Source organism: Canis aureus, chromosome 2 (genome assembly GCF_053574225.1).
Source record: "Canis aureus isolate CA01 chromosome 2, VMU_Caureus_v.1.0, whole genome shotgun sequence".
Lineage (NCBI taxonomy): Eukaryota > Metazoa > Chordata > Mammalia > Carnivora > Canidae > Canis > Canis aureus.
Genome location: NC_135612.1, coordinates 92,459,143 through 92,466,999, shown reverse-complemented (window position 1 = coordinate 92,466,999; position 7,857 = coordinate 92,459,143). Strand labels below are relative to the sequence as shown.

Here is a 7,857-nt window from a genome sequence, read left to right as displayed (position 1 = left end):
CGAGCCCCCGCGGCGGGCGAGCGCCGGGTCCGCGCTGCGGCCGACGGGGGCCGCCGCCCCCCGCCTCCCTCCTGCCGCCCCCCGCCTGCCGCCCCCGCCTGCCGCCCCCGCCTCCCGCAGACCCCGCCGTCCGCGCCCGGCTTCCGACTGCGCCCGCCGCCACTGCGCACGCGCGCGCTTGGGAGCGGGGCCGGGGCGGGGCCCGGGCGGCGGGGGCGGGGCCGGGGGCGGGGCCCGGGCGGCGGGGGCGGGGCGGGGGCGGGGCCGGCGGGGAGGGCGGGGGACCGGGCTGGGGCTCCCCGCCGCGCGTCTGCACCTGCCCTGAGCCGCGCCTGCGCACACGGACGCCTCCCACGCGACACGCGGGTCCCGCCGGCGGTTCGGGGCTGCCCGCGGCCCAGCCCGGGGGCCAGAGGGTGGGTCTGCAGCAAGGCCCCCCCCCGCCCCCTCCTGCCGCCGCCGCCGGCCCCGCGTGGATCCTCGCCGCGTGGGCCCCGCCTGCCCGACAGGGCGAGGGCGCGGCCGCGTCCTCAGCAGGCTGGGAAGTCACGGGTCCGGGCAGCCGTGGCGGGCACCCCCACCCGGGCGCGGTGCCCCTCCCGACGGCACCCTCCTCGGCCCCCTCGCCCCGCCCCGCTAGGACAGGCCCGGCGTGTCCACGAAGGCCACCCCGACCCCATCGCCCGCCCACAATCACTCGGCCCCTTCTGTGGGCCTGACCGAAATGGGCATCGCGGGCCAGGGGCTCCTGGGGACCCGCCTGTGGTGCGGTTCCCACCTGCTGCTGGTGGCCGTCGTCCCGCCGCGCGCCCACCCTGGCAGACAGGCAGGGGCTGGCTCCCCTGGGTGCCCGGAGGGTAGAGCCCCAGGTCCCAGAGGAGGAGGAAAACAGGGTGGGGGTGCAGCCAGCGGAAGATAAGGACCCAGGGGAGGGACTACACACCAGGGACACAGAAGGCAATGCCCGGAGGTGGGCTGGGCCTGCAGGGAGACGGCAGAGTCCCCAAGGGGCAGGGGCCCCAGGGCGGCTCCAGCTGCGGGCTGCAGAGGCACACAGGCAGCGGCAGAGACAGGTCCTAGGGGACAGGGTCCGCTCCCCTCTCCTGGTCTCCTCCCAGCACCCCCCGGCTGCCTTCCACCCACCCCGCTGCCCAACCTTGCCCTCGGCCCCTCCGGAGCCACCAGGGAGGCCCCGGCCCCAACCCCAGCCCCCACCTGCCTCCTCGCCCTGGAAGGTCAGCCGCCCCCACGAGCTTCTGGAGGAGCCGACCCTGGGGCCTGAGGGGCAGGGAGCGCCTGAGGAGGGCTGCTGTCCCGCACAGCCTGCCCCGACACGCAGCCCTCAAAGCCGCCCCAAACTTCTCAGGCCACCTGCCAAAGCGCTTAGCAGCTCGTAGCGGAGGCGGGACACACCTCCTCCCACCCGGCACCCCCACATCCGTGCTCCCTCGGTGGCCTCGGAGCGCAGGCACGGAGCTTCCCCCTCCCCAGGCTGAGGCCGAGGCCCAAGGTCGGGGGACGCACAGCCACGTTCGGGGGGGTCGTCCTGACTCGCACACGGCGGCCTTCACGGGCAGCAGAGGGAGCACGAGGTGGGCAGTGTCTCCGAACAGGGCCCTGACCCGGTCTCTGTCCCCACTACCACCCTCCAAGGCCCCACCCCGCAGGCCATCCGTGGGGGTGAGAGTCTCAATACACGAATCAGTGACGGAGTGACTGTGTTGTCGAGGCCACTCCGTCTGTGACGCTTTGCTACGGGAACCCCGTCAAAGCCCCAGGGGCCAGCTGGCTGCGCACCGTGGGGTCACTGGTGCTCGCACCCTCGAGCCCGTGGCTGGGCCTCTTTATTGCCGGTCACATCGGGCGCACACAGCCGCTCCACTGCAGGGGGACGACGGTCGCGTCTGCTGCTCTGACCGGGCTGCTGCATGGTTGCCGGACCTCGGCTGTTGGGAAAAAATGCTTCCAGGAACTCTGGCCCATGGACACGTGGCCCCTGGAGTGACACTGCTGGGCCACAGGACATGCTGCGTTCCCCTCTACCACGTAACCCCGGAGAAAAATAAACCTGCACAGAAATAAAAATGTTATGTCCGCTGGCAACGTAGGAGGGTTCCCTCTGCTGCGCGTTTCTGACAACCCCGCACACGCACGGTTTCACAATTTCAGCCTTTCTGGTAGGTTTGGTGGTGAGGAAGGCTCCAGACCCTTGCCCCAGCTTCATCTGCCACCTGACGCTCTTCCCGTAAGGCCCTGGCCCGAGCTCCACCATTTTTCTATCAAGCGTCTTTTCCTTAATGACTCATAGTTCATCGTATGCTCTGGAGGGGACAGTTGTGTCCACTGCAGTCCACTCCCCAGCCGCGCGCCCACACCCCAGAACTGGGACCACAGGGACAGGGAACCAGGGCTCCTGGGGAAATGCAGGCTCGGCCTCCTGGGAGCCCCTGGTCGCAGGACTCTTGCCAACGGGTCCACGCAGAGCCCTGTTTCGTGCGGCTTCTGTTTACAGGTCCCTCATCCAAGACACTGCAGACCCATGAGGAACCGTGGTGCTGGCGCCACTGACCTTGGCCGGGTCGGAACCCGCGCAGCTCGCCGTCACAGCCGCGGGTGCTGGAGGCCTGGGATCTCCAGCACCACGCAGGGGGCACGTCGGGCCGGGGCCACCGGCCAGAAGCACAAAGTGAGGGGAAAGCAGCCCAGAGAGACCCCACGAAGGACGCTGCTTTCCTGCGTGAGCTGCGCGCCGCCTTGCTCTGCCTCCGCGTGGGACGCCAGGCCACTCTCATTTCTCGGTGCTCGGTGTGTGTCCCCGAATGACCGAGGAAGTGTGGGGACTGTGGACTGTGGGCTTACAGACGTGGCTTCGTGAGTGGGCCGGTGGGCGATTCCAGGGCCGTGGATACGGACGTGTGATGGTCAGCGCCGCCTCCGCGCAGGACATCCCGGCTCGCTGGGCGGTGGCTGTCGTGAGCAGGCCGACCGCGGTCCTTCCCGGGGCCTCGGAGCCGGTGGAGCTCCTGCCTGCTCGGGGCGGAGGATCCTGGTTCGTCTCCCGAGTCCGCCGGCCGTGGCAGTGGGCATGGGCCTGCCCGCCCCGGGCAGCGTCTCTAAGTCGGGATGCGAATCACCATAGAGCTTCAGCCATCCGCATCCAGGCCAGATAAGAAATCACCCTCATTTTAGAAATTGACTAACAGCACAAACATCTCCAAACCCAGAAAATACCAGGATTTTTATTCATAACTGCTTGCAACTCCCCATCATCATATGTTTCTTGGTGACATTTTTTTAAAGGTTTTATTTATTCATGAGAGACACAGAGAGAGAGAGAGAGAGAGAGAAAGAGAGAGGCAGAGACCCAGGCCGAGGGAGAAGTAGGCTCTACGCAGGGAGCCCGACGTGGGACTCAATCCTGGGACTCCGGGATCATGGCCTGAGCTGAAGGCAGATGCTTAACCGCTGAGCCACCCAGGCGTCCCGGTGACATTTTTTAAAAAAGATTTTATTTATTTATTCACTCATGAGACAGAGAGAGAGAGAGAGGCAGAGGGAGAAGCAGGCTCTCTGCGGGGAGCCCGACGTGGGACTCGATCCCAGGACCCCAGGACCCCAGGATCAGGCCCTGGGCCAACGGCGGCGCTAAACCACCGAGCCCCCCAGACTGCCCACAGTGACATTTTTTATTGTTTCTTCTTGTAACAATCTTCAGTATTACTTTCCAGGGAGAAAAGAGGAGAACTGCGAGTCTCTAACGCCGTGTGTGCTGCTCCACCGACAGCTCCCTCCCCACTGCTCGCAGCCACCGCCACCACCACCGGGTCTGCAGGGGCCTTCCGCAGGTGTCGCCCACAGGCTGGCAAGCGTGCCGTGCCTGGTCCCAGGCGCCCCCACGGATCGGATGAGCCTTCTTCCGTCGTGTCCTTGTCACGTTGGCCGCGAGGGCTGCACGTTATCTCGGTGTCAGCATTTCCTGGTAAAGCAGCAAATGTTTAATCCTGTTGCGAAAGTCCACGTGATCCAGTCCTTCGGGTTAACTGCCAGGGCCGTTCCTGGAAGCTGTTTCCTGTGCCAGGGTGACTGGTGTTGACGCCGCGACACAAGGAAGTGACTGGGAACACCACAAATGCGCTCGCCGCTCGGCTAAATCGTACCTGAGGTTTCCAGCCCCTGGCGTCCCGGTGGCGGATCCACAATCCCAGAAGGCTCGCCACCTCCCCAGAGGCCCCGGTGGTTGGGAAGCACGGGGAGCTGCGGTGGCGGGGACCCCTGCGGTCCTCCTGTCGTCCTTTAGCAAACTGTACGGAGCCATCTGCCCTGACGGCACCACCAAGGCCCTGCGGGAACCCGCCAGCCTGCGAGCTGCTGCGTCCCTGTCCACCTCCGCCGTCCTGACCCCAGCCGGCAGGTGCTCCGGATGGGCGGGCCGCGCTCCCTCACACGCCTGCTGCCTTCTGTCCTCCAGAGTGTGAGCCCGCCTTCCCGAGCTCGTGGCCCCTTCCTCCATCATTGAACCACAGCATCTTTACCCTAAAATGTGTACCCAGGATTTTTCTTAAAGATCGTCTTTATTTATTTGAGAGAGAGAGAAAGAGAGCGAGCAAGCGGGGGAGGGGGGCAGAGTTAGAGGGAGAAGCAGACGCCCCACAGAGCAGGGAACCGGATGTGGGTCTGGATCCCAGGACCCGGAGCCGATGCTTGCCCACTTGCTCCACTGGGCCCCCCGCCCAGGACATGTTTTAATCAGATGGGGTTAGGTGACAACAACGAAGCTCTGCCCTTGGAAGGGTGATTTATTACTCACGTTCCCCAAGAGAAGGGGGTGCACCACACTCGGTGGGCCCCAGGGGAAGCAGAAACCAGAAGCCAGAGCAAAGGGAACCTGGCCCAGAGCCTTTTCTGGGGTGACGATTGGGTGGTCTGAAGAATTTCGCAGGCCCAGGCTGCAGCGCAGTCCCCAGGTGTCCCGTGCCTGGCCTTGGGGTGCTGTGGGGGAAGGGGGTTGGCTTGGCGTGTGAGACACGACGGGCGGGTCCGGGGCCTGGGCTCCTCTCCAGGAGCCGCGTGGTGCCGGAGGGGCCCCGGGACCACGACCCCAGATGCCGGAGCATTGAGAATGAAGAAAATAGGTAGAGTCAGGGGTGCAGGGTGGGGGGGTTACGTGCCAGGAGGTTCAAGCCAGACTGTGTTTCAGAGGGAAAATGTAAGATTCGGCCTAGGAGGAGGACGGGGAAAGGTGCCGGCCCAGGGGAGGCGCCCGCCGGCCCTTCCCTCCCAGCTCCCTCCCGCCAGCCAGAGGCTTGAGTGAAAAGCCTGAAACCAGAAGGAAAGAAAAACAGAAGAAGGGAGAAAATGCACGCCTGACTTTGCCTGGAAAAATTAAGAGCGACTAGCGGTGGATTGGCACAACCTGGTGCCGTGCTCGCACCCATCAGGGCCCCACACCCAGTCCCCCACGCCGTTTACGACCTACCCAGCCGCGGGAGAAGGGTTTGCTCTTGCCCACGGGCTGAGACTGCGGCTCTGGGCGGACCCGAAAGCCGCGTGCGCCTCCCCCCCGCCCGTGGGTGCTACACGGCCCCCCGAGCCCTCCGAGGGGACTCCTGGACAGGGTCCCATTGGCTCCCACTGGCGACGCACTCGTCCCCAGGCCCCGGCTGCCGGGGGCCCCTGGGAGCTGGCAGGCCGTGTGAATGGCACCCTGGGCGCAGGACGGCCCTGCATGGACGGACCCAGACCCGGCGCAGCGCGTGCCCCAGCGACAGCGCCCGTCTCCACACTCGTACACGTCGGGCTGTCGCCGAGACACTGGCCCTTGAGGAAGAACGCTGGGAATCTCTTGCCTCAGAGATGCCAACACTATCCCCGAAGAGCACGCGTGTCTCCAGGTATGCCCAGGCCACCGTGTGCGTCCCAAGCACGACACGCTCACCCTTCGCAGTTGCAGAGCTACGCACACGGTAACCCCGAGCCCCGTCGCTAACCTGCTGCATCCCAGCAGGCCGCACTGAGCCGCTTTCCCTGGGACACACCACGCTCTTCTCGCAATCCCAATCCTACCCCAGCCCAATGGCTAGGCCCCCCATCGGGTCCCCATCTGGCCCCAGGCCCCGAACTCCCTCAATGAAGGGCCCTTTGCCTAGTGCGCAGCTGGCACGAACCTCAGGAGCCTTCCTGCGGCCCTCCCTGTGCCAAAGGGGGGTTTGCTCAGCCTCCGTGTCACCGACCCTCGTCCCGTGAGGCCCTTTCCAACCTCGCCCCACCCATAGGGTCCCTGGGTGGCCTGGTCCCTGGTCTCCTGTCTCTCGGGATGTCTACAAACTTCTTCCTTCATGGGCATCGTTTCCCGTGTGCGTCTTACTGCACCTGCCTACGCAGACCCTGAGCAGCAACTTCAGAACAGGCTCCGAATCTCTCTCTTCTGAGGTGTTCCAGGGCTGCTCCCGGGTCACACTTCCTCTGCCTCCCCCACACGAGGAGGCTGTGATGACACGTGGGGCCCATCCGGATCATCCAGGATTATCTCAAAATTCTTAACTTAATCAGGCCTGCAAGTCCCTTTGCCACATAAGGTCACACGCAGAGGCTCTGGGGTGAGGACCGTGGATAGTGGGCAGCGCAGTGGGCCTGCTGATCACGGCCTTTCTTCCACTCACAGCTTCTGTGTGATCATCTTGTGCTCTAATCCTCTGCTGTATTCAAGCCCCAGGAGCCCTGACACTACGGTTTTGTGTAGGTTTTTTTTTATCTTTAAGATTTTATTTATTATTCGTGATATATATATAGAGAGAGAGGCAGAGACACAGGCAGAGGGAGAAGCAGGCTCCATGCAGGGAGCCCGATGTGGGACTTGATCCCGGGACCCTGGGACCTGAGCTGAAGGCAGGCGCTGAAGCCCTGAGCCACCAGGGCTCCCGGGTTTGCGTAGGTTTATGTACAATGTACCTGCCCGGTACCCCTGGCTGTGCTGGGTACTCTGAAGCCAGGTGAGGCTGGCGGTGACCGAGGTCCTCAGACTCCATTTCTCTGAAACGTCTTTATTTGACCGTCTCTCCTTTCTTTTTTTTTTTTTTTTAAGAATTTTATTTCTTTGTTCATGAGACACAGAGAGAGAGGCAGAGACCCAGGCGGAGGGAGAAGCAGGCCCTGCAGGGAGCCCAACGTGGGACTCGATCCCGGGACCCCAGGATCACACCCTGGGCTTCGGGCGGCGCTAAACCGCTGAGCCACCGGGGCTGCCCCTGACCGTGTCTTTCGAGTATAGTCCTGCTGGATTTGGCGTTCCAGGTCTCGGTGTCCTCGCCGCGGGTTCGGCGCTTCCCTCCCAGGCCCGGGGGCAGCGGGCCTGGGCCTGTGCCTGTGCTGGGGGCCCCGGGGCTCCGGGCTCTGCTCCGCCGCGCCTGCGGGCCTCCCGCGCCTCTGCACAACCGCCGGCCTGGGCTCTCCGGACACGGCTTCTGACACCGGCCCGGGGGCGGGCCTCGCGGGCTGCGGTCTCGGTGGTCGCTGAGCACGGGCCGGGCCGCACCTGAGCACCCCAGCACCGGCGCCGGGCCTCGCGGTGGCGGAGAGCTCAGGGCGGGAGGCTGCGCGGCTGCCCGCGGACCCTGCTCCCGGCCCTCGCCCCACGCACCCGCGCCGAGCCTCACCGCCGCGCCCCCGTCCCGCCGCCGCAGGTCGGAGCCGCCCAGGGGCCGCCTGGCCCGAGCACAGGCTCCTCCGCGGGCGGCGGGGAACCGCGGGAGGACCCGCCACCCAGGGGCGGCGCTCCGGGTCCGCAGGCTGCGGCCCCGCCCCTCCCGGGCCCCGCCCCCGCAGCGAGGCCCCGCCCCGCGGCCCCGTCCCTCCCCGCCC

The 7,857-nt window shown here is 65.7% G+C and overlaps 1 long non-coding RNA gene across 2 annotated transcripts; it reads left to right on the top strand.

Moving 5' to 3' along the window:
- Positions 1-609: 609 nt before the first annotated feature.
- On the top strand, positions 610-7,552 carry LOC144303486 (uncharacterized). Of its 2 annotated transcripts, none has more exons than XR_013370533.1 (3): positions 610-5,891; positions 6,662-6,735; positions 7,111-7,552. It is a non-coding gene; the product is annotated as an uncharacterized LOC144303486 (long non-coding RNA). The 2 variants fall into 2 exon arrangements; XR_013370532.1 differs by having other exon boundaries at positions 7,082-7,552.
- Positions 7,553-7,857: the final 305 nt, after the last annotated feature.